Source organism: Rhipicephalus microplus, chromosome 10, assembly GCF_043290135.1.
Source record: "Rhipicephalus microplus isolate Deutch F79 chromosome 10, USDA_Rmic, whole genome shotgun sequence".
Lineage (NCBI taxonomy): Eukaryota > Metazoa > Arthropoda > Arachnida > Ixodida > Ixodidae > Rhipicephalus > Rhipicephalus microplus.
In genome coordinates this window covers 105583349-105607833 of record NC_134709.1, presented here as the reverse complement: position 1 = coordinate 105607833, position 24485 = coordinate 105583349, and positions in this window count along the sequence as shown.

Here is a 24485-nt window from a genome sequence, read left to right as displayed (position 1 = left end):
TGCCACTGAGCCACAACTTTTACTCACGGCACCGATTACAGGTGTTAGATATCTCATGTGCAACAGTCCATAACAGACGTTGCACACATATCAAAACAGATTGTTTACGAAGTGCGTCTCGAAGGTCCGGGGAGGACACGGGCGCTTCGAAGTTTGGTGCTATGTGGTGGAAAGAGTGCCTTCGATGGGAGACACCACTTTGTAAATCGCCTCCCTAGTTTCATCAGCTCCGGGCTAGACAGCTTCGGATTCCACAGCTTTAGCTACGCACAGGGTGCTCAGTATGTCCAAAATTCATTGATTTCAAACGAGTACGCTCTTTGGGGGCGAGATATTGTAAGCTTTTCTACGTCGCTCCTGCCAGCTCTCTCAAAACAAAGTGGGAACAAGGACAGTTGCTGACTTTATAGACGACTCTCTGACAACCACAATAATCCTCTCTTGGCAGCGCTATCAGGCTTCACACCCAAAAATGCCCTGTCAAGGCTGTGACGTCTGCCCTGGTGTACATATAAGCAGTCAAACGTAAGTAATGTGGTGCTTTTTGTCACCCATGAAAAGCAAATAAGCATGATGCCTGCGTCGAAATGCTCCCTCGTAAAGGGGGCACGGGTCATGGCCAGATTTTGTCTTGTTGGGTGCACACCTGTCTTGAATCGCGGCTGTAGGTCAGGGGGTGCCAAGAATGTCACTTGGGCGGGAAGCAAGTGCTGGTCCCGTTAAGGGGACCGAGTGCCTCTATCGGAGCCTCTGCGAATGTGAATGCATGGCGAAAACTTCGATTCCTCAAAACTTAGGTGACGTTTTCATTAACACCGATGCTTCCAGCACCCACTTCAGCAAGCCCCAACTGGTCAAGTTTCTCCGGTGGTGCGGAATTCTGGTGCCACAAAAGACCATTTCATGCTTGTAAGCGAACTATGACCGCACTTCGGCAAACTGGAGGGGTGGCTGAACAGCCATCGTCGAGTGACTTGCACCGCCACAAATGGAAGTGCTGCATTTGAGAATTCAACACGCGAAGCCTCTGTTTCAAGGCGCTATTGGTACGGGAATCATGAAAAGTTATGTGCCCCCCACCCCCCGCTCTCCATAAAAAAAAGGTCGTGGTGCTCGGCTTGGAGAGAATGGGAACTAATTCTGCAGATGTCAATCGGCCTCCGCGGTGGTGCTGCAGGCCACATTGACTGCTTTTTATGGTGCTGCAGGTATGTGCTTGAGGTCAAACTATCACCCTGTGTCAGTGACCGACACTCGCGTTCGCTTGTTTAACGCAGACACAAAAACATTTCTTTTCTTTACAAACAAACAAGCTTCAGATATTCTACGAGAAAAAAATAACGAGATATCCTGTCTCGCACAGTATCGTGATAGAGCTTATACATCTTGCAAGTATACAATAACTCAGACACTATCGCCGTGTTACGTCTATCTCGACACAGCAATACTGATACTAAGAAGTATCTCTAAAATAATATCGCGATAATCTTGTAGCGCGATGCTTCCCATCTCAGGGCAACGGACACGCCAGAAGAATTCTACATTATGGAACTGTGTAGAAACTTAACTGCCACCACAATTTCAATGAATATGTGCCGGCCCGCTGCAGTCACCAAAATATTCATGGTAAGTTGGGCGGCTGACACCAATACTAGTTTCAGTCGCATCTTTAGATGCCTGATAAAAAGAGAAAAATGACTGGCTTACAAAGCACCTCGTTTGATACAAAAATTCTTCACATGGTAAGCTTACAACTTGATGTCATGTCATTGCGGAATCGCAAAAATCAGTCCTTGGGGCGTCAGTGTTGTCATGTTTCACGATGTCACGTGATGAGGTTACGAGGAGGCTTTGTGGCATGGTCGAGGGAGGTTCAAACACGGAAAAAGTCCAAAAGCAAAGTTGGCGCAGAAGGCTTTCCGTATTCACGTGGCGATAACAATTCATCCACTGAGAATAAAGAAAAAACACTTTGGCATTACAGTCGTCTTAAGCGAAGGCATAAAACCCTGTGAAATTTTTTGTGTGACTCCTTTTTCCGAATGGAGAATGTATGTGCAAACGTGGCTTTCACGTACTTGTCAGTGCTCAACTCCACGTTCACCAGTAAGTTTCAGGCTCAAACACCGGCACAAGCGGCGCCCACGTTTTGGAATTCAAATACTTAGAACGGTATTGTGTGTGTGCATTGTCCCAATTTCTTCATTTTGTATAAAAAATCTTTCATTAGGTAGGAGAGGAAACATGGCTTTTCTTGACTGAAGCATTTCCGACAGGTTCAATTTATTGCATTGGATATTCAGTTCGACACGTTAAAGAACCCCAGGTGGTCTAAATTTCCGGAGCCCTCCACTACGGCGTCTCTCATAATCATATGGTGGTTTTGGGACTTTAAACCCCACATATCAATCAAATATTCAGTTCGGTTTAGAGGATGACCTAAAAGACTTGAACAAATTGGAATATAATTATTTTACGGTAGATGATGCTTGATGGTTTGACTCTATTACCTTTTGCAATGCAGATATACGTTGCTCGCTTCATCTTTGCTCGAAAGGCCAAGCTGAACTGCACAATGTGGCGGATTTGGCTGACTGTAAAGTAAGGCTTGAGGAATTGATTATTTCTTCATTACAAAGTCAAAGCCCATTTTGACAATGAGGCAAATTACCTATATGGGCGATATACCACCACAAATAATGATCTCGCGTGTGCGCATTACAAAAACGCATACAGATAGTGCATTTACACCATGCGCACTAATCAAGGCATACTGACAACAAGTATTTGGAAAGCCATAATAGACGCCAGGAAGCACCCGACTGCTAGATCGAAGTTCTGTGAAAGATTAACGTGGTAAGTTTAACAATTCGTAACAAATTGGTATAATAAAATTAATAATAAAAATATTTAAAATAATAATAAAACAATATAATATTACAAATAATTTTATTATATTGCAGATTCATATGGTGATGGTGTTGAAATAACGATATTTGCGGTTTCACATCCCGAAACTGCGATATGTTAAGGAAAGATGCTGTAGTGAAGGGCTACGAAAATTTCCGACCTTCTGGTGTTCTTGAACGTACAAAATGGCATTTGAAATGGCCTAAGCAATGGCGTATGAAAATACAAAGAAAGAAATATGTATATTAAACAAAAATTATTTAGAAATTTCGGTAAAAAAATCACAGCATGTTTTCGGAGTGATGAGTGGGACGAAGCGCTACAGGGTTTCATCGCTAAACCGTCAAGCACCCGCGAATATCGTCCACTACATCATTAAAGACGTGACAAACACTGCATTCATTCATACAAAAAATATAATAATCTTAAGTGGTAGCTATACGTCAGTTCCGTTCTCCCTTCATTATAACGGTTTTATGGTTGGTCAAGTGGTGGATCGCTGATAAGCCGTAGTGGGATGTTTGAAAGAACGAAGTAGGGGGCACGATGCAAAGTAGAAACTATCGGCGGTCATGTACAAACAAGTGGTGGGCACAGTGGGACAATGGAAGGTTCATCAACCATAAATTGTCCACCACCTTCTTGCAATTCATATTTGCTACTTCTCCACAGTATTTGCTTTATGGCCAGTGAAGTGGTGGGTTGGTGATGGGGCGTAGTGGGGTGTTTGCAAGGACGAAGTAGTAGGCAGTTGGCAACGGTGAAACTATAGGCGATGGCTTACATATATACAAAGGATGGACAGACCCACGCCTTTAGGAGCTTCGCCCCTAATGTTTCTGGTGAAGACGGCAGAGCAACAGCCTTTTTAATAAAGTGATTGAATAGTCGTTCATGCTATTTGAAACAAAATTTCTTTTTATGGTAACAGAAGAGACATGGCCCTTTGACATCTATAATACAGACATTGTATTTGTGCTCAAATTGTACAATACACAAATTTCTTATTTCGCTTCTGAGAGTGTGTGACAAAAGCAAATTTAGGTAGAAAATAAACAAAAAAAAATACTTCTTTGAGAGAACATTTATGCAACTCCTCATATTAAAACAGAAGTATCATCGGGATATTTCAAGAAGCTGTAATAGTCATTTCTTTGAATTTTAGCATTAGGTAGAAGGCGAGATTTAAAGAGTGACTATCAAGTCCAGAAGTAGGTGCTGAGGAATGCCAGCGCTGTCCAGGTGGCATGCCTACCGTTCCTTAATGCGTGCCAAAAATTTAAATAGTCTCGATGCACCGCCCTTGGGCATCGTGTAAATTGTAGTAGGACAGAGCCGTCACGATGTGTGCTGTGGACACGTTTTAGCGTGCACTCGTACACGTCGAGCTCGCTCGACCGCATTGTGAACGTGCGGCCCTACTTCGGGCTTTGTCCAAGGCGCGTCGTGTTATAGGTATTTTCGAATGCGCAAGAGCAGCGAATTATTCAGCACTTCGCCAGAAACTACGACGCAACGGGCGAGCAGCGATACCAGCGATTATTAGACATATTTAGTTGTGGGTTCGCTGTAGCCGTACGAACGCGGCCTCCAATTACGGATGGCTGGTAGCTTCGTCCGTATGACTGCTGCGGACGCACAACTGAATCTATCTATTGTCCGCTACGGTTTTAGCGATTTGGTGTGCACGCTCTTGTACTTTTGCGATACTGAGGTCGAAAGGATGGACGCATGCCGATGTTACATAGGTCTGTGAGGCGGCGAAAACAGTGTTACCTTTTGACATAGTACCAAACAATGTACGACGTCAACTTACAGATGAGTGTGTTCAAATAGCGTATGCAACGATCAACGTAGTGCGCATGTTGCTCGTTAAGCGCCCATTTTGAAGTAAAATTGGTAGTTGCTCAGGCATCACTCAAGTAGCGTTAGGCCTTGTGACAGCTGATTTTAGCGAGAACATCCTGTTTACGTCGTTGGTAGTCGCAGTTTTTGCACTATATATAACAGAAGCTGTTTTGCTAGGCGTTTTTCTATATGGGTACTTAAAGGGCTAACGTAAACCCGCAAAATGCTCGTATTGCAGTCTTTAAAATAAATTTTGAAGCTGACGGTGAATCGTGGAATGAATGTCTAAGGCAACCATCAACATGACAAACCAGTGTAAAGAGGAGATTAGTGGTGTTAGCGGAAACGCAAATATATCGCATTTGTCGTGCTTTAACGAAGTCAACTCGCCATCGTCTGCAGGCCGTTCACAAGCTTGCAATCGGCCTTGGTCTAAGCCTGATACTTAAAAAAAATTCCTTTGTACAATGACGTGGTAATTGACATGGCGGTGCTTCCGTAGTTGACAGGCAGTGTGTGGTTAGTCATGCAAATTGCGTCGATCATCACGGTTTTTCTAGCAGTTCTTGTGTTGTAACCACTCTGGAACAGTGCACGTGACAGACACATGTAATACTGTAGTTACTCGAATGTGTCGCGAGGCTCTTTTAAATGCGAAGCAGTTCTTGGCGAACATCAACAACTTTGGCGTATCTATCTATCTATCTATCTATCTATCTATCGATCTATCTATCTATCTATCTATCTATCTATCTATCTATCTATCTATCTATCTATCTATCTATCTATCTATCTATCTATATATCTATCTATCTATCTATTTATCTATCTATCTATCTATCTATCTATTTATCTATCCATCTATCTATCTATCTTCCTATCTATCTATCTATCTATCTATCTATTTATCTATTTATCTATCTATCTTCCTATCTATCTATCTATCTATCTATCTATCTAGCCTCTCACGTCTGGGTGATCTCATGGTCACCGCCGTAACTTGGCGTGAACAAAAATTAGCATGGTAGGGTAAGATGATATAACGAATATGACGTGCTGCTCAAGACATGAATAATGTCACAATTCCGTCAAGTACGTCGTCAAACACTTCCTACCTGACGGTGGCACATAAGCACGAGTGAGTGTGGTAAATGACAAACGTGATTGACACTTAGTATGTATACCCAGGAACGACAAGAGCACACATGGGCACTTTTAACGCGTGAACGTTAAGCAATATCCGACATCAGTAGCGTCGACCCAACGAAGGCATACACCCTGAAAAAAAAAAGCGAGTAAAAAGTATGTCTTTTTGTCCCACAACAATATTCGTCCTCTATATTGCGTTACATCCTTGCGCTATCGCCCCGCACCCGGTACATTCCGGTCACGATCAACGCGCCCAATATCAGGGTTACATTGCATTCTCAATTCGAAAGAGGCCGGGACCGAGTTTTCAAGAAAGGAAGCGCACGCAAGCCTGATGACGATCATTGTTGTGGGGCAAAAAGACATCCTTTTTACTCGATATTTTTTAAAGCGTGTAATAAATGTCAGTGCTAAGAAAAACGTGACATAGGCAGCGTTGACGCCCCGATGAATGCAAATAATAAATTTCAGGGTCCCGGCAGGAATTGAACCTAAGCATTCTGCTGGCAGTCAAGCATTCTACTAAAGAGCTATGGCAGGTCTCGGAACTTATTTTCAAATAGACGCTAATCTTCAAAAAACCTTGATAGGGGTTGCAGTGCTGCCTACCCAATTATTAAAACATTACATACGTATCCTTTGATACAGCCATCACGTCGTTTAACATCGATTGTGGTTAAGTGTCATGCGCTTAAGTTTCTTTATGTATGAGTGTCCAGGGCCAGCATCTTCGCGAGCATCAGCGCTTCATATCAGCTTCTAATGTCACTAATACGAATGTTCCATGAGACTTCGTTGCGTAAGGGCAAAAAAACTGATTATATAAACATATACAACTCTTCAACATACATTTTTCTATGCAATATTTGTACATGTAATAATTGTCATTTAATGACATGTCGCTCAATAAAAAAATTGCAAATAGGTCACATTCACTCCGCATGCTTCGCATAACTTTGAATTCCTGGCACGCGTGATCTGCCTTCTTTTATTTCGTTCATATTTCTGCTAGTAAAGTCGACCTTCGCCTACCGAATAACGAAACTCAATTTTTTTAAATCCTAGACGTCATGAAATGTCACCCCTTGCGTTACAATTGTGGTCGTGTTACAATCGAGTAAATACGGTGTGTGTAATATACGGCACTATATTTAGGAAACCAAATTTTTTCATGTGTTTTCTTGAGCATTTTTAAAGCAAGATGAATTAAAAGACTTGTGATATTTTATGAAGCACCAACTCCTTTGCATTGGTGCTTCGACACTCTAAGGAAAAACGGTGTTAAAGGGTGTGTGGTTCGTCGTTTTGGGAACTGATGGGGCAGCCACAACCAGTATTCCCTTTACGGAGTAACGGCACCGGGTGTAACAGTTAGGCCCCACAGACAAGCTCAAAAGACAAACATTTATTCCTTACACTTACACTTTAGTGACTAAACGTTTGTCCCACAATTCATCTCAAAAGACTGATATTTAGTCCACACAACGGCATCTTATAGGGCAACTGTGACTTCCCTCATTTACATCTTACCGGGCAACTGTTAGACCTCAGAGTTGCACCTCGCAGAACGAACGGTTGATCCCCTCAGATACTCAAATCGGATGAACTTTTTATCCCCCATTCAAACATTGTTTTTTTTTTATTTTGCACCAGGCCTAGTACTTCTTTCGCCTGTTTTCCTGCGCAGTCAGCAACAAATTGCGCAGAAAAGAACACGCGAAAAAGTAGTTAGCCACCTATGTGTAACTACTTCCACAGTCACCGCAACACTGAAAAACGAAAGTGAGACATAGAAATCTTTTATTTTTCTACATACACATGACGTTTCTTCATTCTTTTAGGTGAATTCATGGTGAAGTGTACAAGTACAGTCTCGTTGTCACATCTTGTTCATTCCTTGTGGAGCTCCTCTGACGGAAGCGATAGATGACAGGCATTGCAGACGACAGTGCACGCAGCCTTCTGTCTGTTGTGTTCCCGCGGCTGCACGTACAATTATATAGTAAAAATAGCTAGACACACGTGAGAGGAGATGAAGATGCACGCATATGCGAAGTACGTGCACGTTAATATAAAAACATGCGTGTAAATTATGACACACAAATAACTTACCTTCCCATCTCGCACAGTCTTTCTGAAGCTGCTCCAACAAAGAGATGGATGACAGGCATTGCAACACGCCAGCACACACAGTCTTCAGCATGGTGTGTGCCGTCGGCTGCACAATAAGTGTGTAAAATAGTCAGTCACTCGTGACAGAGAATGAATACAAATGCGCATGAGAAATAAGTGCAAGGTGTAATGAAAACATACGTGAGATATGACATGCTAATAATGTAACCGTGATGTCACACATTGTCAAAGACACATTTCGATCCCCGTAGCGCAACAGCTTAGGAGCAGCCGCCGCAGCCACATCTCCGCGAACCACCGTGCCGCTAACAAGTCGGCCAGTCCTAAGCGAGCGACGTCGTTCAGCTCGAGCAAGCGAACGCGAGATGAAACACGGCGTTGCACGCGGAGTGTCTGCCGCCAGTGAACTTCGAACAGGAGAGCGAACGTAGGCTTGGCCGCCGCCACGAACAGCACCGAGCTTGTTTGGAGCTAGAGCCGGAGAAATCGACAGTAATGTGATCCTTTTCCACAAACTCAAGCGAGTGCAGCACGCAAACGCGAGTCCGGCGCCGCGGCCAACGGACGATACCAAGCTGCTTGCTACCGACTGACGGGAAAGGCAACTGTAATGACGATCAATATTCGGTGAGCTCCTACGCTAGCGAAAGCCCCGCCAGCCGGTGATAGTGCACTTACAGCGCGTGACACACTAGAACCCAGCTCTTTACGAGAACCCACAACGTGTTTTCGACGACTCCCAACAGAGCTACGTGGTCTATGCCCGATATTGTCAGCACGGAGCTCATCGCGGCGAAGACAGGCGAGCACTCAATGAGCGAGCGTACGGGAGGCCCACGGCAAAGGCGGCCAATTTCCAGGCCGTTGCAAAGCCCAGGTGAATTGAAGACGCCCAAGCTGACCTTCACCGTGCATTTAATGCGTGCGATATACAACACGACTGAGCCCGTTGCCGGCAAGCGCGATCGGTATCGCACACACGACAAGTACCCTATTGAAAATCTTGGGTTGGTGGATGCTGAAATCATTGGTGAATATGGTGGAAATATTAGTGAATATGGAGGAAATATCAGTGGATATGATAGAAATACTAGTCGGCGTAATGGCTGATGACGGCAAGAGTGGAAAAAAAGGATGGCAGATGGTGGTGGTGGTGGCAAGCCAATGATGGTGATGGCGGAAAACGCCAGCTGATGATGGCTAGAGGGAAAAAAATGGTGGCAGATGGGGGTGGTGGTAGGGAACTTAAGGTGGTGACGGTGGAAAATGCAGGCTGATGGTGGCGAGGCAAAACGTCTTTGGTGTAAGGCTTGGTGAGCAAGGTGGATAACGGTGGCGTGATGGATGCTTGGTGGATGATGGTGACATGATGAAAAAGCACGGGACAGTATGTGAAATCAATTATTTTTAGCGTTTCATCCTTGCATGCGCAGAAATATAGTTTTATGGTCAAAAGAAAGCAATGCTGCTCATTACGCTTTGTAGCACATTTATTTTTTTATTACAGTGGTGTCAACAACGCTTCAATTTTTGTGAAGCATAGAATATGCGGCCGCGAATATATGTTTACATTATGCACATGTACTTACATCAGTTTGACATCCGCGATGTGTTTCTTTATTTTGATGGTTAGAAGAATAGAGGTGTCACTGTGAACTGTGACAATAAATATTTTACATCAGCGCACAGTTGTTGAGAAGTAAATGAGCTCCGTTTCGCAATTGCCCTTTTTAATCTTAGCGCAGAACACAGCGGTTACCTGACGTCACCACGCTAGAAACGCAACCCTAAGATTTCTTGCACACTCTATTGCTTAACCGGTGTTTTTAAGTTGACAAAGTATGTGCGAATATGCATAAACTTTCACTTTCGAAATGCCTCGAGACGAGCCCCAGCGAACTCGACTTTCACCCTTCTGTTCTACCACCATGATTTTACCAAACGTTAATCCTACCAACCAAGTCTGTACAAGTGTTATCGGTGCTTCTGGGTTTCCAAATGCACAATTTTGACGAATGAAAATGACAATACAGCACATATCTGGCATCATTTAACCTAAGTCAAGCCTTTTTATTGTATACGGTATCCGCGCAAGAAGCGACAAATATAGAGGCGACGCGCTTGCAGCACTTTCACCAATTGTACGCCTCCCTTCACCGACAGCCGCCGGTCGCGCTCGCCGCCACTTCACTGGCTCTTATGCGAGAACACAGACTCGTCAATTCGTATGCTAACTTAACCAATATGATGTCATAATGTTTCTGGCGCACTGCATTTGTTTCGGTCAAGCCGTTATATAGCTGTTCCTAACGACAGAGCAACAGCAGTGCGCTGGCACGACTGTGCTGTGCGTTGCGCGAAAAACATAACAATCAATTGTGTTGGCGTATCAGTCGAAAGAGTATAGAAGCGTCATAAAGCATGAAAAAATATCGCCCCTTGGAAGCAGCAAGAAATTGATATTAACTTGGCAGTAACCACCGATAAACTCTACCTGCTCCTTTCTTGACTGAGTTGTTTATTTTCTTGCGGTTGTGAATTGTAACGTAAAACATAGCGCTGTTGCCATTATCGCAGTGGCAGTCGTTACAGGCAGCTCATGTTCGTGTTTATCAAATGTGCACATGTTAGTAGCCGGTGCAGATCCTGTTAATCTCGAGTAAGCGACAAACAAAACTGAAGTGCAAGAATGAGTTTGTGAGTTGACTATTCCTTTAACACCAAAACGGCCATCTGTCTGCGTGGCCATCTGTTATTGTGCTCAGTTAGAAATCCGAAGGTGGGAGGTTAAATCCTGTGCTGTCGTGCTTTCTTTTCTTTTGTGTGTGCTTTCTACGTGGTTTTTGATACAATATATTTTATTATTTCTTTTGTGGCAGCTCGTTACGGTGGTTCTGGCTCTGCTTCGCACTCCAGCACTGCTAGCTGGAGCGCGCCATCCACCATCCACCATCCGCCATCCACCATCCGCTCCACCATACGCCACCATACACCAAGTGCCACCAACATTTCCACCGCCATAATCCACCAAAATGGTGAATGGTGGATTTCACCATTTTTATGGTGGACATTTTCTCAATAGGGTAGAGTAGAATAAAGAATGATAACATACTTGCTTCAGAATCTAGCGCTGATTTCTGCCCTGAGTCGGACTGAAGTATATATCCGATAGGCCTGCTGCCTTCTTGGCTGCAATATTGGCCTTCTCAACTGTTGCTGCCACGCGTTGGTCGTGACTATCTTGAAGCCAGAGATATACAGCGCAGCGTGATGACGTGTCGAGACTTGCTCCAGACTTCATGGGTGCAGAGAAACGTAAAAGCAGCAGCCCACGTTCGTCCAAGCGTGCACACAAGCACCACGTCGTAGTTCGTAGATCGTCGAATCCCGGCGACAGTGGGCGAGAACTCCGAACGCGACGCAACGCGTACCGTCGCCAGCAAAATACGGGGAAAGACTGAGCCAGCAGAGGAGGACAAGGACGGCTAGTCAGCTTGGCAACGCTTTTCGCACTGCCGGCAATATCCGGGCGGTTCATCCCTTTGGAGCGTTCGGAGATCAAGTAGTTCGCGTGACAGGCTTCCCTCTGGGGTTGCTTCTCAATGGTCTATCCGTTCATCGCGCGCGCCTATTGGGCTCCGTTACTTCTTTTTCGGGTAATTTTGCCTTACAGTGTATGCTGGAGGGAGTCAAACACGCATGCTCTGGGTTATTTTTCTTACAGTTATATGTTTTTGAGTTTGTGGTGTTCGTTAATACAATGATAACGCTGGTCTCGAGTGACATCGCACATGTTGGCATGTTTACGTTAGTATCTGCTTTTATGCCCGAATATACGACAGGGTTGCCTCCATGTCCGCGGAAACTCTAGCGCAGGTTCTCTATTGGCTATGACGACGTCCAACTGGTTATGTTCTGCATCCCTTTTCTTTGCTCGTATTCTCTTGATTGTTCACCATAATGTCACATCGTGTACTTTGGTTCAACCCATGCCTCCGGCTCTAGCCCAATCACTCAACAGCGACGTCAGGAAGCAATGGCTGACGCTGAGCGGTGCCAGGAAGAAGCACGTCAGAGAACAAAGGTGGATGCTCAAGAGAAAGGGCATCACGAACAACGACGAAAATGAGAGCAGCTGATGCGACAACACTATCAAAACAGGCAACACCCATCTACCAAATATTACGCAAAAAGGATTCAATGTCTTAACGGCAAGTATGCGGAATCATTTCTGGCTTCTGTGAACTTACAGATTATGTTGTTGAAATGCGCCGAGTTGCGCCTGGACAACGGGTCTCCAATCCCAAAAAAGAACTGGGATGCTCTCCTCACAAGCTCCACGAGGACAACCAATTTCGGGCTGTGCAGAGGGCTCATGACATGGTCCACGAGTTTAACCTCCCGGTCCCGTCATGGGTGCGGTCCGCAGATGGGGCCCAATAGAGGTCATCGCCTCCACAGGACCAAATAAAGTTATTCAGTCAGTCAGCCTTTCACTGATCCCAGGTTTTGAAAAAAAAATATGCTTGTTGTGGATATTTTAATTGCTGCTAAAGATATTATCTTACTTGGACACAGAGTTTGCTGAATTTCAATGAAGCCGAATTCAAAAGAAAACCTTATGTGACGTGCGCACCATGCTTTTAACTATTCAGAATATTTAGATAAATAGGATACACGCAGTCGGCTGAATCGAATCGCCTCGTGAATTAACAGAGCGGCTGCGTTCAATTCACTTCAAGCGCAACACTACGAACAATTTAATAAAAAAATAAGGACCATCTTCACGAAGGGTTCCCTGGTGGGATGCGAAGCAGAAGCGGTGCGTGCGGCATTGACCCAGTTCAAATGAGCATCGACGCGCGCGCTGTAAGAACGGTCAGAAGCGAAACTTGGTGCAGCGTTCACTCGAAAAAACGATTGTTTGAAACGCAAAGACACGGCAGGCAGTCCTTCAAGACGCTTGCGCTCGGCTTCCTTGGCTTGCGTCTCAACGGTGTTAACCGCCAGCCGTCTCTATTCTCGAACGCGATCACTGTTCTTGACTCGCGCCTCGTCGGTGTCGCCGGTCTTCCACTGACGACACTTGCGTTCGGCTTCGCTGGCTAGTGCCTCGTCGGCGCTGACATCACCATCCGCGAATGCGATGGGCTTCACTAACCAACACGACGCTGACGACCGCCGAGATTAATACACCGACACTTGCGGGAAGCATGCCATGACGGCGTCCCGAACGTCGGCGTGATCGTGCGGCAATCAGTGGCACGCTGTTCACATTATTTGTGTCATGAGGCTGTAGAGGCGAGCCCAGTGCGCGCACCCGCCGGCTCGCAGCTTCTGCGGAGAGATGGAGAGAGGTGAAGCGGGAAACGTGCCGCTCACATGAGCAGTGAGCTCGAGCGTTGCCAGCGGTGCAGAGACTGAAGCGAGGGAGAGCTGACGTGCGGCAAGCCCGCCGCAGGCGAGAGAGATGTAAGCACGCACTGCAAGGAGGAGGTGAGCTACTTGGCACCACTCCAACATCTGCGGCGAGGAAAGCGGTGCGGACAGAGAGACAGCATTACACAGACTAGTCAAAAAGCTGCTTCGCATCTAACAAGATTTTGGCAAAGCTTGGGTTTTGTATTCAAGAATAGAATGCGATAGCGTAAATGGACATCATCTGAATCGCCGTCCTATTTAGCAGCTTAGCTTCGGTGTTTGGTGCATGCCTCAATCGTACACTGCAAGAAAATACTCCAAGGTCAAAGTAGAACGCTTCTCCTCAAAAGTCCCTCCTATTTGGAGTGAGTTTGAGTAAAGTTTACTCCAGCTAGTTGCAGCGATTGCAGGACACATTCGAAGTACTTTTTACTGTTATTTCACTCTGGCCAGCTAAAGGAATTTCATGGCGCCCCCGAAGCATTTTTAAAGGCGATAGTCTTTCTCAAGAACCTTCGATGCAAAATTTTGGCCTGTCTGCCTGTCTGTACATTCGTCTGTTCGTCCACCCTTAACGGTTCCGGATACTCTCAACGACACCAGCCGATACCTAAAATGGCCGACCTAATCCGCGGTGCCCACCAATATTGCTCAAGCTTCAGCGTTCGTACCTGTGAAATTGTCAATTAAACAGCAATGATTGCGCATATCTGAGCAACCATAAGAACACGTATATATTCTGTGTGTGCGTCTTTTACTAAAAAAAGGCATAAATAAGGAATTCTAAGGACCATAGCGTTTATCACGCTGCGTTGACCATGCATCGCTTGCACGAAAAGGCGCGTGTTTCCAACGCTTTGCTAAGTCGAGATGGTGGTGGCACCTACCCGTCACCTTGCGTTCTACACCTTATCACCGCTGAGACTGACTCAGAGTCACGCGCTTCGTAAACGAAAAAAATGGCAGCATATCTACAGAGTGAATGATGGAGAGTGGGGCGAAGCATTCGTTCGTCCATTGTGTCTTGCTTCAGTCCGTTCATGCGTCCGTCTGTGTGACCATCCGTGCGTCCGATCGCCCGTCTGTGCATGCGTCTGTTCGTGCGTCCGCACGTCCATCTGTACGTCCATCCCTGCGTTCGTCCATGCATCCGCTCTTGCGTCCATCTATGCGTCCATCCATCGGTGCAGCCATCCGTGAGTCCGTCCATGCATCTGTCTGTGTGTCAGTTCGTACATTTATTCAACACTCCAAGTACCACCATCTCGCATCTTTTCATCATATATTCCGCATATGCACCGTCATCCAGCGGAAATTCCAAGGACTAAACGAGAGGTGGCACACGCAAATTTTCTTACGGCTTGCGCTTCGTGTCTACTTTCCGCCTTCAACCACCTTGAGTTCATAGTATATACCAGTTCACTGTATTCATGGCATTGCGGCCCAACGCTTGCTAAATCTTTCTAAAACCAAGGAGGTTATGCCCAGCCAGTATAACGTAGCAACCCTTCCTTGTCAGATAGTGCTCGATGTACATGCCAATGGCTGCTAAGGAGGAATGAGAGAAAGGAGATGTCGGCTTTTAGTCAACGCGCACGCTGCGAATTTTTATCGTTGAACAACGCACAGAAGAAATATCTCAACGGCACCACATTAGAGGTCAAAACGTAAGACTGGTTACACACTACGACTACTACTACGACTACGAGGGACGAACGGGTGCCACTATAAGGAGCTTCGCCTCTAAAATTCAGATAACATGAAATCAACAGCACTCCAGTTTGATGCGCAGCGCTTTGGTATGAAGTCTAAAATGCTGCCAAGTGATTGACGACAAACAAAGAAAGTGTGGTCACCAGACTTACCATAACCGAAGGACCATTTATCAGCTTCACTGATGACACAAGTGTTCAGGTGATTCATCATCATCATCATCATCAGCCTGTCCCCGTCCACTGCAGGACAAAGGCCTCTCCCATGCTCCGCCAGTCAACCCGGTCCTGTGCTTGCTGTTGCCAATTTATACCCGCAAACTTATTAATCTCATCTGCCCACCTAACCTTCTGTCTCCCCCTACCCCGCTTCCCTTCTCTGGGAATCCAGTTTGCGACCCTTAATGACCAGCGGTTATCCTGTCTACGTGCTACATGCCCGGCCCATGTCCATTTTCTCTTCTTTATTGCAGCTATGATATCCCTAACTCCCGTTTGTCCCCTAATCCACTCTGCTCTCTTCTTGTCTCTTAAGGTTACACCTACCATTTTTCTTTCCATTGCTCGCTGCGTCGTCCTCAATTTAAGTTGAACCCTCTTTGTGAGTCTCCAGGTTTCTGCTCCGTAGCTAAGTACCAGCAAGATACAGCTGTTATATACCTTCCTCTTGAGGGACAGTGGCAATCTACTTGTCATAATTTGAGAGTGCCTGCCGAATGTGCTCCACCCCATTCTTATTCTTCTATTTACTTCAATCTCGTGGTTAGGCTCTGCTGTTATTACCTGCCGTAAGTAGACATAGTCTTTTACAACTTCAAGTGCACTATTACCTATCGCGAAGCGCTGCTCCTTTCCGAGGTTGTTGTACATTACTTTCCTTTTCTGCAGATTAATTTTAAGACCCACCTTTCTGCTCTCCTTGTCTAACTCCGTAATCATGAGTTGCAATTCGTCCCCTGAGTTACTCAGCAATGCAATGACATCGGCGAAGCGCAGGTTACTGAGGTACTCTCCATTAACTCTTATCCCTAACTGTTCCCATTCTAGGCTTCTGAAAACGTCCTGTAAGCACGCAGTGAATAGCATTGGGGAGATTGTGTCCCCCTGCCTTACACCCTTCTTTATTGGTATTCTGTTGCTTTCTTTATGAAGCACTATGGTAGCAGTTGATCCCCTGTAAATTTCTTCCAGAATGTTTATATATATTTCATCTACGCCCTGATTCCGCAGTGTCTGCATGACGGCTGATATTTCTACTGAATCAAACGCCTTCTCGTAAACTATGAAGGCTATGTATAGTGGTTGGTTATGCTCTGAGCATTTCTCTATTAACTGATTGATAGTATGAATGTGGTCAATTGTTGAGTAGCCTGTTCTAAATCCTGCTTGTTCCTTTGGTTGATTGAATTCTAATGTTTTCTTTACTCTGCTAGCAATTACCTTTGTAAATATCTTGTATACTACAGAGAGCAAGCTGATCGGCCTGTAATTCTTCAAGTCCTTGTCATCTCCTTTCTTATGTATTAAGATGATGTTAGCGTTCTTCCAAGACTCTGGTACTTTTCCCATCAGGAGACACCTCGTAAATAGAGTGGCTAGTTTTTCTAACACAATCTGTCCTCCATCTTTCAGCAGATCTGATGTTACCCGATCCTCACCAGCAGCTTTGCCTCTGTGCATGCTCTCCAAAGCTTTTCTGACTTCTTCTATCATTACCGGTGGGGTGTCGTCTGGGTTACTGCTAGTTCTTATAGTATTAAGGTCGTGGTTGTCTCGGCTACTGTACAGATCTCTGTAAAACTCCTCCACTATTTTAACTATCATATCCATATTGGTAGTTATTTTGCCTTCTTTGTCCCTTAGTGCATATATCCGCCTTTTGCCTATCCCAAGTTTCCTCTTCACTGCTTTGACGCTTCCTCCGTTTTTCAGAGCGTGCTCGATTCTCTCCATGTTATACCTTCTTACATCGCATACTTTACGTCTATTAATCAACTTCGAAAGCCCTGCCAGTTCTATTTTGTCTGTTGTACTTGACACTTTCATGATTTGACGCTTATTAATTAGGTTCTTTGTTTCCTGGGAAAGCTTGCCGGTGTGCTGTCTAGCTACCCTGCCTCCAACTTCCACTGCACACTCCGTGATGATATTCGTCACATTATCATTCATTGTATCTACACTAAGGTTGGTTTGCTCGCTAAGAGCAGAGTACCTGTTCTGCAGTGACACTCTGAATTCCTGTACTTTCCCTCTCAGTGCTAGCTCATTGATTGGCTTTTTGCGTATCAGTTTCTGTCGTTCCTTCTTCAAGTCTAGGCGGATTCGAGCCCGTACCATTTTATGGTCACTGCATCTTACCTTGCCAACCACTTCCACATCCTGCACGACTCCTGGGTGTGCAGTCATTAAAAAGTCTATTTCGTTCTTATTTACGCCATTAGGGCTCCTCCATGTCCACTTGCGGTTTTCTCGTTTTCGGTAGAAGGTATTTAAAATACGCAGATCATTGCGTTCGGCGAATTCTACTAGCAGCTCTCCTCTGGCGTTTCTAGTGCCGATGCCATAATCTCCTACTGCCTGGTCTCCAGCCTGCTTCTTCCCTACCTTTGCATTAAAGTCGCCCATTACTATAGTATACTGTGTTTCCACCTTACTCATTGCCGATTCCACGTCTTCATAGAAGCTTTCAACTGAAGCGTCATCATGGCTGGATGTAGGCGCGTAAGCCTGTACTACCTTCATTCTGTATCTTTTATTCAGTTTAATTACAATGCCTACCACCCTTTCATTAATGCTATAGTAATCCTCTATGTTGCCAGCTATGTTTCTGTGAATTAGGAACCCTACTCCCTTGCAGCTAACTTATGAAAATAATTGCTTGCAGCTAAATTTATGAAAATTAATTATACGTGAGAAGCGTAAATCATGTGAGAGGCCCGAAAAATGAGGACATTGAAGGCACGGGTACTGGTAAGTATTGTGATGTCTATGAGTACACGAGAATAACTAGCTTCTTAAACAAACCACACACAAAAAAGACAGGGTAAGCGTTCAGTATCAAGAAGGTGGTATTATGCACTCTGGAGTCAGACACCCGATACATCCTAAAACACACCTGCGTGACACCGTCAAAGTTGAAAACGGATGAAAGTTTGTTTCCCACATATTTCAAAATTGATAGCCATACTCTTCCTGAAACATTCGAAAGAATTTTGTTTCACTAAAATGAGTGAATTTCGGTACCCTTGAAAAACGAACACGAACTGACGCACGCACGAACGTGCGGATGGACGCACGGACGGCCACACAGGCAGACGCATGGACGGACGGATGCTTCGCCCCACTCTCCATCATTTACCCCATGGATATGCTGCCCTTTTTTAAATTGATTTGTTGTTCCATTGAGCGCAGAAGTGCACCCTGTCGTGACTGAAGACTGGCAGTGCAAGGCACGCCCATCAGCTAAGCTCTCTCAAGCGGTGCTCGTCAACGAGGACGCTGTCTGCGTCCCACAAAAGTGCGGGAGCACTCCAAAGTGCACTGTAAGGAACGCGCAACAGCGTGCCACAGACATGTGGTCTGCTTCGCACACGAACGCTGCTACACGCAGTCGGCGTTTTAGTAAAATCGCTTGCGTGGCAGAGGAGAATAAAATCGTGTCACGTGGGCACAGGTGTGCTCTCTCTCTGTGGCTGCGTAGCTTTCCCCGCTTACAACAATTGACAGTCACACCGGCACCGTCACAGTCATGAGTAGAATTAGGCCCTTCTCAGAAACGACTATGTATCCAAGTTCACGCGTCCATCAGTCTGATTGACAGACGCCCGCGGCGAATAAAGAGTGCGCCCACCACTTTCGCTCTTGCCGAGGAGCAGTGCTCACGCCGCAACGGCACGAGCGTTTCCTCTACCAGCATTATCGTGCAGACCATTTATACACGCACGCAGAAGTAAAGGTTATGTAACCATCTGGTTAACATATAGGAGGTTTAGAATAGCACACCGCGATCCCTTGCAGTGTGGCACTGCCAGTGCGCATGTGTCGGAATGCAAGGCGCCGTTTGCGTTCGCGGCCCACCTGCAGAAAATTGGAAATAGCGTGCGGTGATCCCGGCCCTCGAGGCCCGCGAAGTGCTGTGTGTAGCTTCTGTGCATTTGGGATTGCGGCCGAGGTGCAATTTCCTAGACTTTTCTCAAAGGAGAGGAAGCGCTATATATTCTAAAACTTATATGGCGGCCGCAACTAAAGCAACGCCCGCAAAACCTGTAAACGTCATTCTGAACCTCCCTATGTCTCGTATTCGATTTCACCGCGCTCACGACATATTCAATCACAGTTGCGTTGCCGACAAGATGTGAGCGGACCTTCTGACAACTTTTATTTACATTTATTCGCAATACTTCATAGAAACGAAATGAGCTGCCCGAGATTTCGGCGTGTGCAGCCTTTCTGCCTTCGAGAGGGGAGTTCTCTTCTGCAGGTGGAACGGAATAACCTGTGCGAAAGGAGACATAAGCGCACAAATATGCCTGCGAAAGGCACGTGTAGAGTTGGCATAAATACAGCACGACAATAACCCTGACGTCACCTCGCTGCAAAACTTTTGAGTGATTGGCGGCGCTGACGGGCTCGCACGCAGCGTTTTTTTTTTCTAACCAGCGCTGCAGTGTTTTTTTCTATTTCGCGTCAATGCATTACCCAGGCAACACTGCGTTTTTGTTTTTTGCGACGGAGGGATGCCGGACGTGCTGAAATGCGCAATCGTCGAAGCAACGCAGCGCGGGGCGCGCCTGCGAGTATATGGAAGGACCAGCGCCTAGCGTGGCAACGCCGGCGGGACGTGACGGAATGAACGCCGGGGAGCGCGTGCACCGCGTCACGTCGAAATGTATTGGTGCCTTGACTGCGGTATGTAGTCATGTTCTCACAAGACACGTATCTCAATATTTTCATGTTTGCTCCAGCCACATACCGTCGTCATCCATTCACGTCACACAATACCAAATTTAGCATATAAAAAAGCTAGCGAAACTGCAGTTTCGCTAGATGTGAAGCTAGCGAAACTGCCACGAGCGCATCAAGAGTGTGGCGTGTAGTCATGTTGCATAAAACACGTGTCGTAATTATCATGTTTGGATGTGCCAATTGCCTATGTCGTTCAATCACGTTACGTAATACTGAGGGGAGGAAGAAGACGACGAAGCTGTTGCTGCTTGGCTAAGTAGATCTGTCTGCATTTATCCTTTATTTTTGTATATATTACGGCTAAGCACTGCTCAAGACGTCAGACGACTCGAAAAGGTACCTTCCGTATCGGCGACCGACGGGTGCTGCGCAGCCCGCCGCGTCGAAAGGTGCTAGCAGAGACGACACAAGCATCAGGGAGAGCGCCGCCATGACCTCCCAAGGTGTGACACCAGGTCATAAGCACCAGCTGGTTTGCGCAAGCATACCTGACTGCAAGCGACAACACAGCGTTGAATCAAAGGACGAATCAACTGTCGTCGAGGACCACAACGGGGCGAACCTCACAGATCTAGACATGTGCGAGGGTGGTTTCCGCCTTGTGCGACATCGCAAAGACAGGACGGTGGGCATTCCTGTGTTAATTGCTCCAACATCCGAAGGAGCTAACTTGAGGCAAGTGAACCCTGTTGACCTATACTCGGCAATTGAAACGATTCTCGGTCGAGCCCCAGTTAAGAGCCGTTTCACAGCACAGGGAGCCCTGCTCTTGGATATAGAGACAGAACACCAAGCTAATATGCTTCTAGAGACCACCACTATCTGCGGCCTTGCCATATCTGCCCGTGTACCACAAAGCTACATGAAAAATACATGCATTATAAAAGGGGTCCCAAGATGGTACTCGGACGAAGAGCTGTTAACGTACCTAAGACCTCAGGGAGTATACCACGCAAGAAGAATCATACGACGGGTCCAAACCTCATCCTCCGAGTAGGAATCAAGGCGCACTCACTCTGTGGTTCTCGCATTCGCTCCCAATTCGGAACGTCCAGAGAAGATCAACCTTGGCTTCACCAGACACGAGCTGGTAGACTACGTGGAGACGCCGCAACGCTGTTTTAAATGTCAGCGTTCTGGACATGTTGCTAAGCATTGTCGTGGGGAACAAAAGTGTGAGTGCTGTGGGGGGCCTCAGGACTTTAGGACGTGTACAAGTAAAGAAAAACTTGTGTGTGCAAACTGTGGCGGCGACCACCGAGCTAGCTACGGCCGATGCCCAGCACGAACAGCTGCGCAGCGAAGAAATAAGACGTTTGTCCTCGGCCCGAAGACTGTGAACGAACCATCGCTCACAAAGAAGACGTCCTGCGCGCCACAACATGGTGGTTTAGAAAAAGAGTACGCAAAAAATTTTCCGCGCCTAAATCTGACAAGAGCTGCTACTGAGTCAACGCAAGTGCTCAACGCTGGTGAGAAATGTATCATGAAAAAGTCCGCCAAGCGCAACTACGCTGATGCACTGAGCCCATCTCAAGTACCATCTGGAAATAAACAGCAAGAAAACCTCGAGCACGTTATTCGCGCTCTGTTCACCGCACTACGTTCACACGTCGCTAAGATGCCTGCGAGTTCAACGAAGGATATGTTGGAAGTAGTCCTGGCGCTAGAGTAAGTGTTACTTTGCTCTGCCTCCACAAACACACAGTAGAATAATGGCAATGTCTCTCCCACCAGGTCTATTTTGTCCTTCAAAAGTGCCCTTAATAATGCAATGGAACTGCGCCGGTGTCTTAAACGTCTGTGCGAACTCAACCTTTTTCGGCGCGACATTCCAATACCGATACTAGCCCTCTCCGAAGCCGGTCTACCGAAGGCAAGGACGCTCCCAGGGTACCTTGACACGGCAACCCGAGCATAACGTCGTTTGCAGATGGAAGCGCAATGACATACATAAGGCGGGAAATACCTCACGTTGCCTTACCAGTGCAAGACCTCTGTTCCAACTCACTGGAAGTCGCTGCTGTGCAAGTGTGTCTGGGAAACCGAAAACTGAGTGTGGTATCGGTGTACATAAGCCCACGAAAAAAGGTCTCCATGGAGACTTTCCTAAAGGACCTTTGGACTCGACGTCCCGCTCCTCGAATAATCTGTGGTGATTTTAACGCACACCATCCACTCTGGGGAGATAAGAGTAGATTTTCGAGGCAAGGAACTTCTAGCAGCTGCGGATGCTGCCGACCTATGTGTGGCGAACGATGGCAAACCTACATTTTTCAGGCCACCAGATTCATGGAGCGCAATAGACCTTGTACTTCACTCCACAGACCTTCTGGTATCATTGGCCACGGCTCCAGACAGCATGGGCACTGACCATTTTCCCATCTTCACCAATATCCTTGGATTTCGAACTGCTGGTCGACAATACTGCAATATAACACGCTGGGATACCTACAGAGAAGCGTTGGACAAATCCACTGGTGATCTGTTCGCAGATATGTTGCAAAGCAAGCGAGCAGCAACATCGTTGTTGAAACTGCGCGGCCATTTTCCTGGTCCTGACTTGAAATTGAAGAAGCTCTGCGCAGCACGTAAACGGGCGGAGCGGAAAATGACGAGAACAAATAGAAATCTGTCTGCGAAAACCGAATATAACAGGATAAACGCTGCGATTTGTCGTCGTGCAAAAAAATTAAGACGAAATCAATGGGCCGCTTTCTGTGAGAGTTTATCAACGTTTACGCCCTTGAAAAAGATATGAGCAGTAATAAATAGTCTTTCTGGAAAAATTCGAACACACAGGCCATTCGAAGCACTCGCTTTGAAACAAGGGATAGATTTGCAAACCCTTGCAGAGGATTTCGCAGACGTGTACTTATCTGGTAGATCAGCAGGAGCGGCGATTCCTCTGTCACCCCAGCTTTCTCACACGATGGATACGCCATTCACCTTTCTAGAGCAGGATATGGCACTTAGCAAATTAAGAAGACGCTGTGCCGTGGGTCCCGATTTGATCATCAATCAAATGCTGACACATCTACCATATGAGCGAAAAAGGGCCCTTTTGGACATTTTTAATCATGTCTGGAGCACGGGAGAGATCCCATTTGTTTGGAAGACAGCATGGATGGTGCCAGTCTTAAAGTACGGAAAGAATCCCACGAGCCTCACGTCATATCAACCGGTATTTCTTACGTCATACGTATCCAAGTTAATGGAAAGATTGATATGTACAAGATTAACTTGGTACCTTGAATGCAGAAGACGATGGCCATCGTGTATGACCGGTGGTCGCCCACGACTGAGTGCCCAGGACAGTGTTTTGGACCTATTAAGCCACATTGAGCACCACCACGTCAGCGGACTCTCGACACTCGTCGTTTTCATGGACGTTGCCAAGGCATATATTTGTGTGCTTCAGACAGGCATCGTGAACGGGCTCCAAGCCCTGGGTGTGTCGGGAAATGCTCTTCGGTTCGTACATGAATTTCTCAGAGACCGCTGTGTCCGTGTTAAGCTTGGAAATGTAACGAGCGAAGAGAGACGCGTTTCCCTCGGCGTCCCACAAGGAAGTGTTTTATCTCCTTTGCTTTTTAACGCTGCCATGGCCAGTCTTCCCGACACTCTGCACTTAGCTCTGAAAGCAGTTAAAATATCCATCTACGACGATGACATCTGCATTTGGATCTCAGGGTACCAGCACAAACGTTTGGCCCGGATAGCACAAAGCGCTATTTCAACCATTGAGCGTCACTTGTTGACACTTGGCCTATCTTTATCGGCGGAAAAATTGGCCTTCATGCTCTTCCCGGGAGCGCGACGGAAGTCAACACATCTGTCGCTGAATATTCGAGGCCACTTAATTCGTTGCGCAACAAGTGTCCGTTTCCTGGGCATTACCATCGACAACAAGCTATTATGGTAACGTGCGGTTGATGGTATAGTCACTGCATCAGTGCAAAAGATCAACGCTCTTCGTCGCATGGCAGGGGGCGGTTGGGGCAACAATCCTATGTCCATGCTTAAATTGAATGATGCGCTTATAACAAGCCGCATTCTTTATCAGCTGCCCCTGATATCACCACCACCAAGCCAGTTCGAACGCCTAGAGGCAGTGCACAGAAAGGGTCTTCGCTTGGCGATGGAAGTCTCTCAGGCGGCTTCAAACACGAAGGTCACCAATGAAGCCGAATCTCTTCCGCTCCGCCTTTTGGCGTCTCAGGCCTTATTGACGGAGCTGTCAAGACTGGGCGAGTCCTTCGCAGGCACGGCGCTTCTCCGGCGGCTAAGAGCAAGAACTGGCTCACATTTCAACGTGGCACTAAACACACTTTGATATCTAGGCTT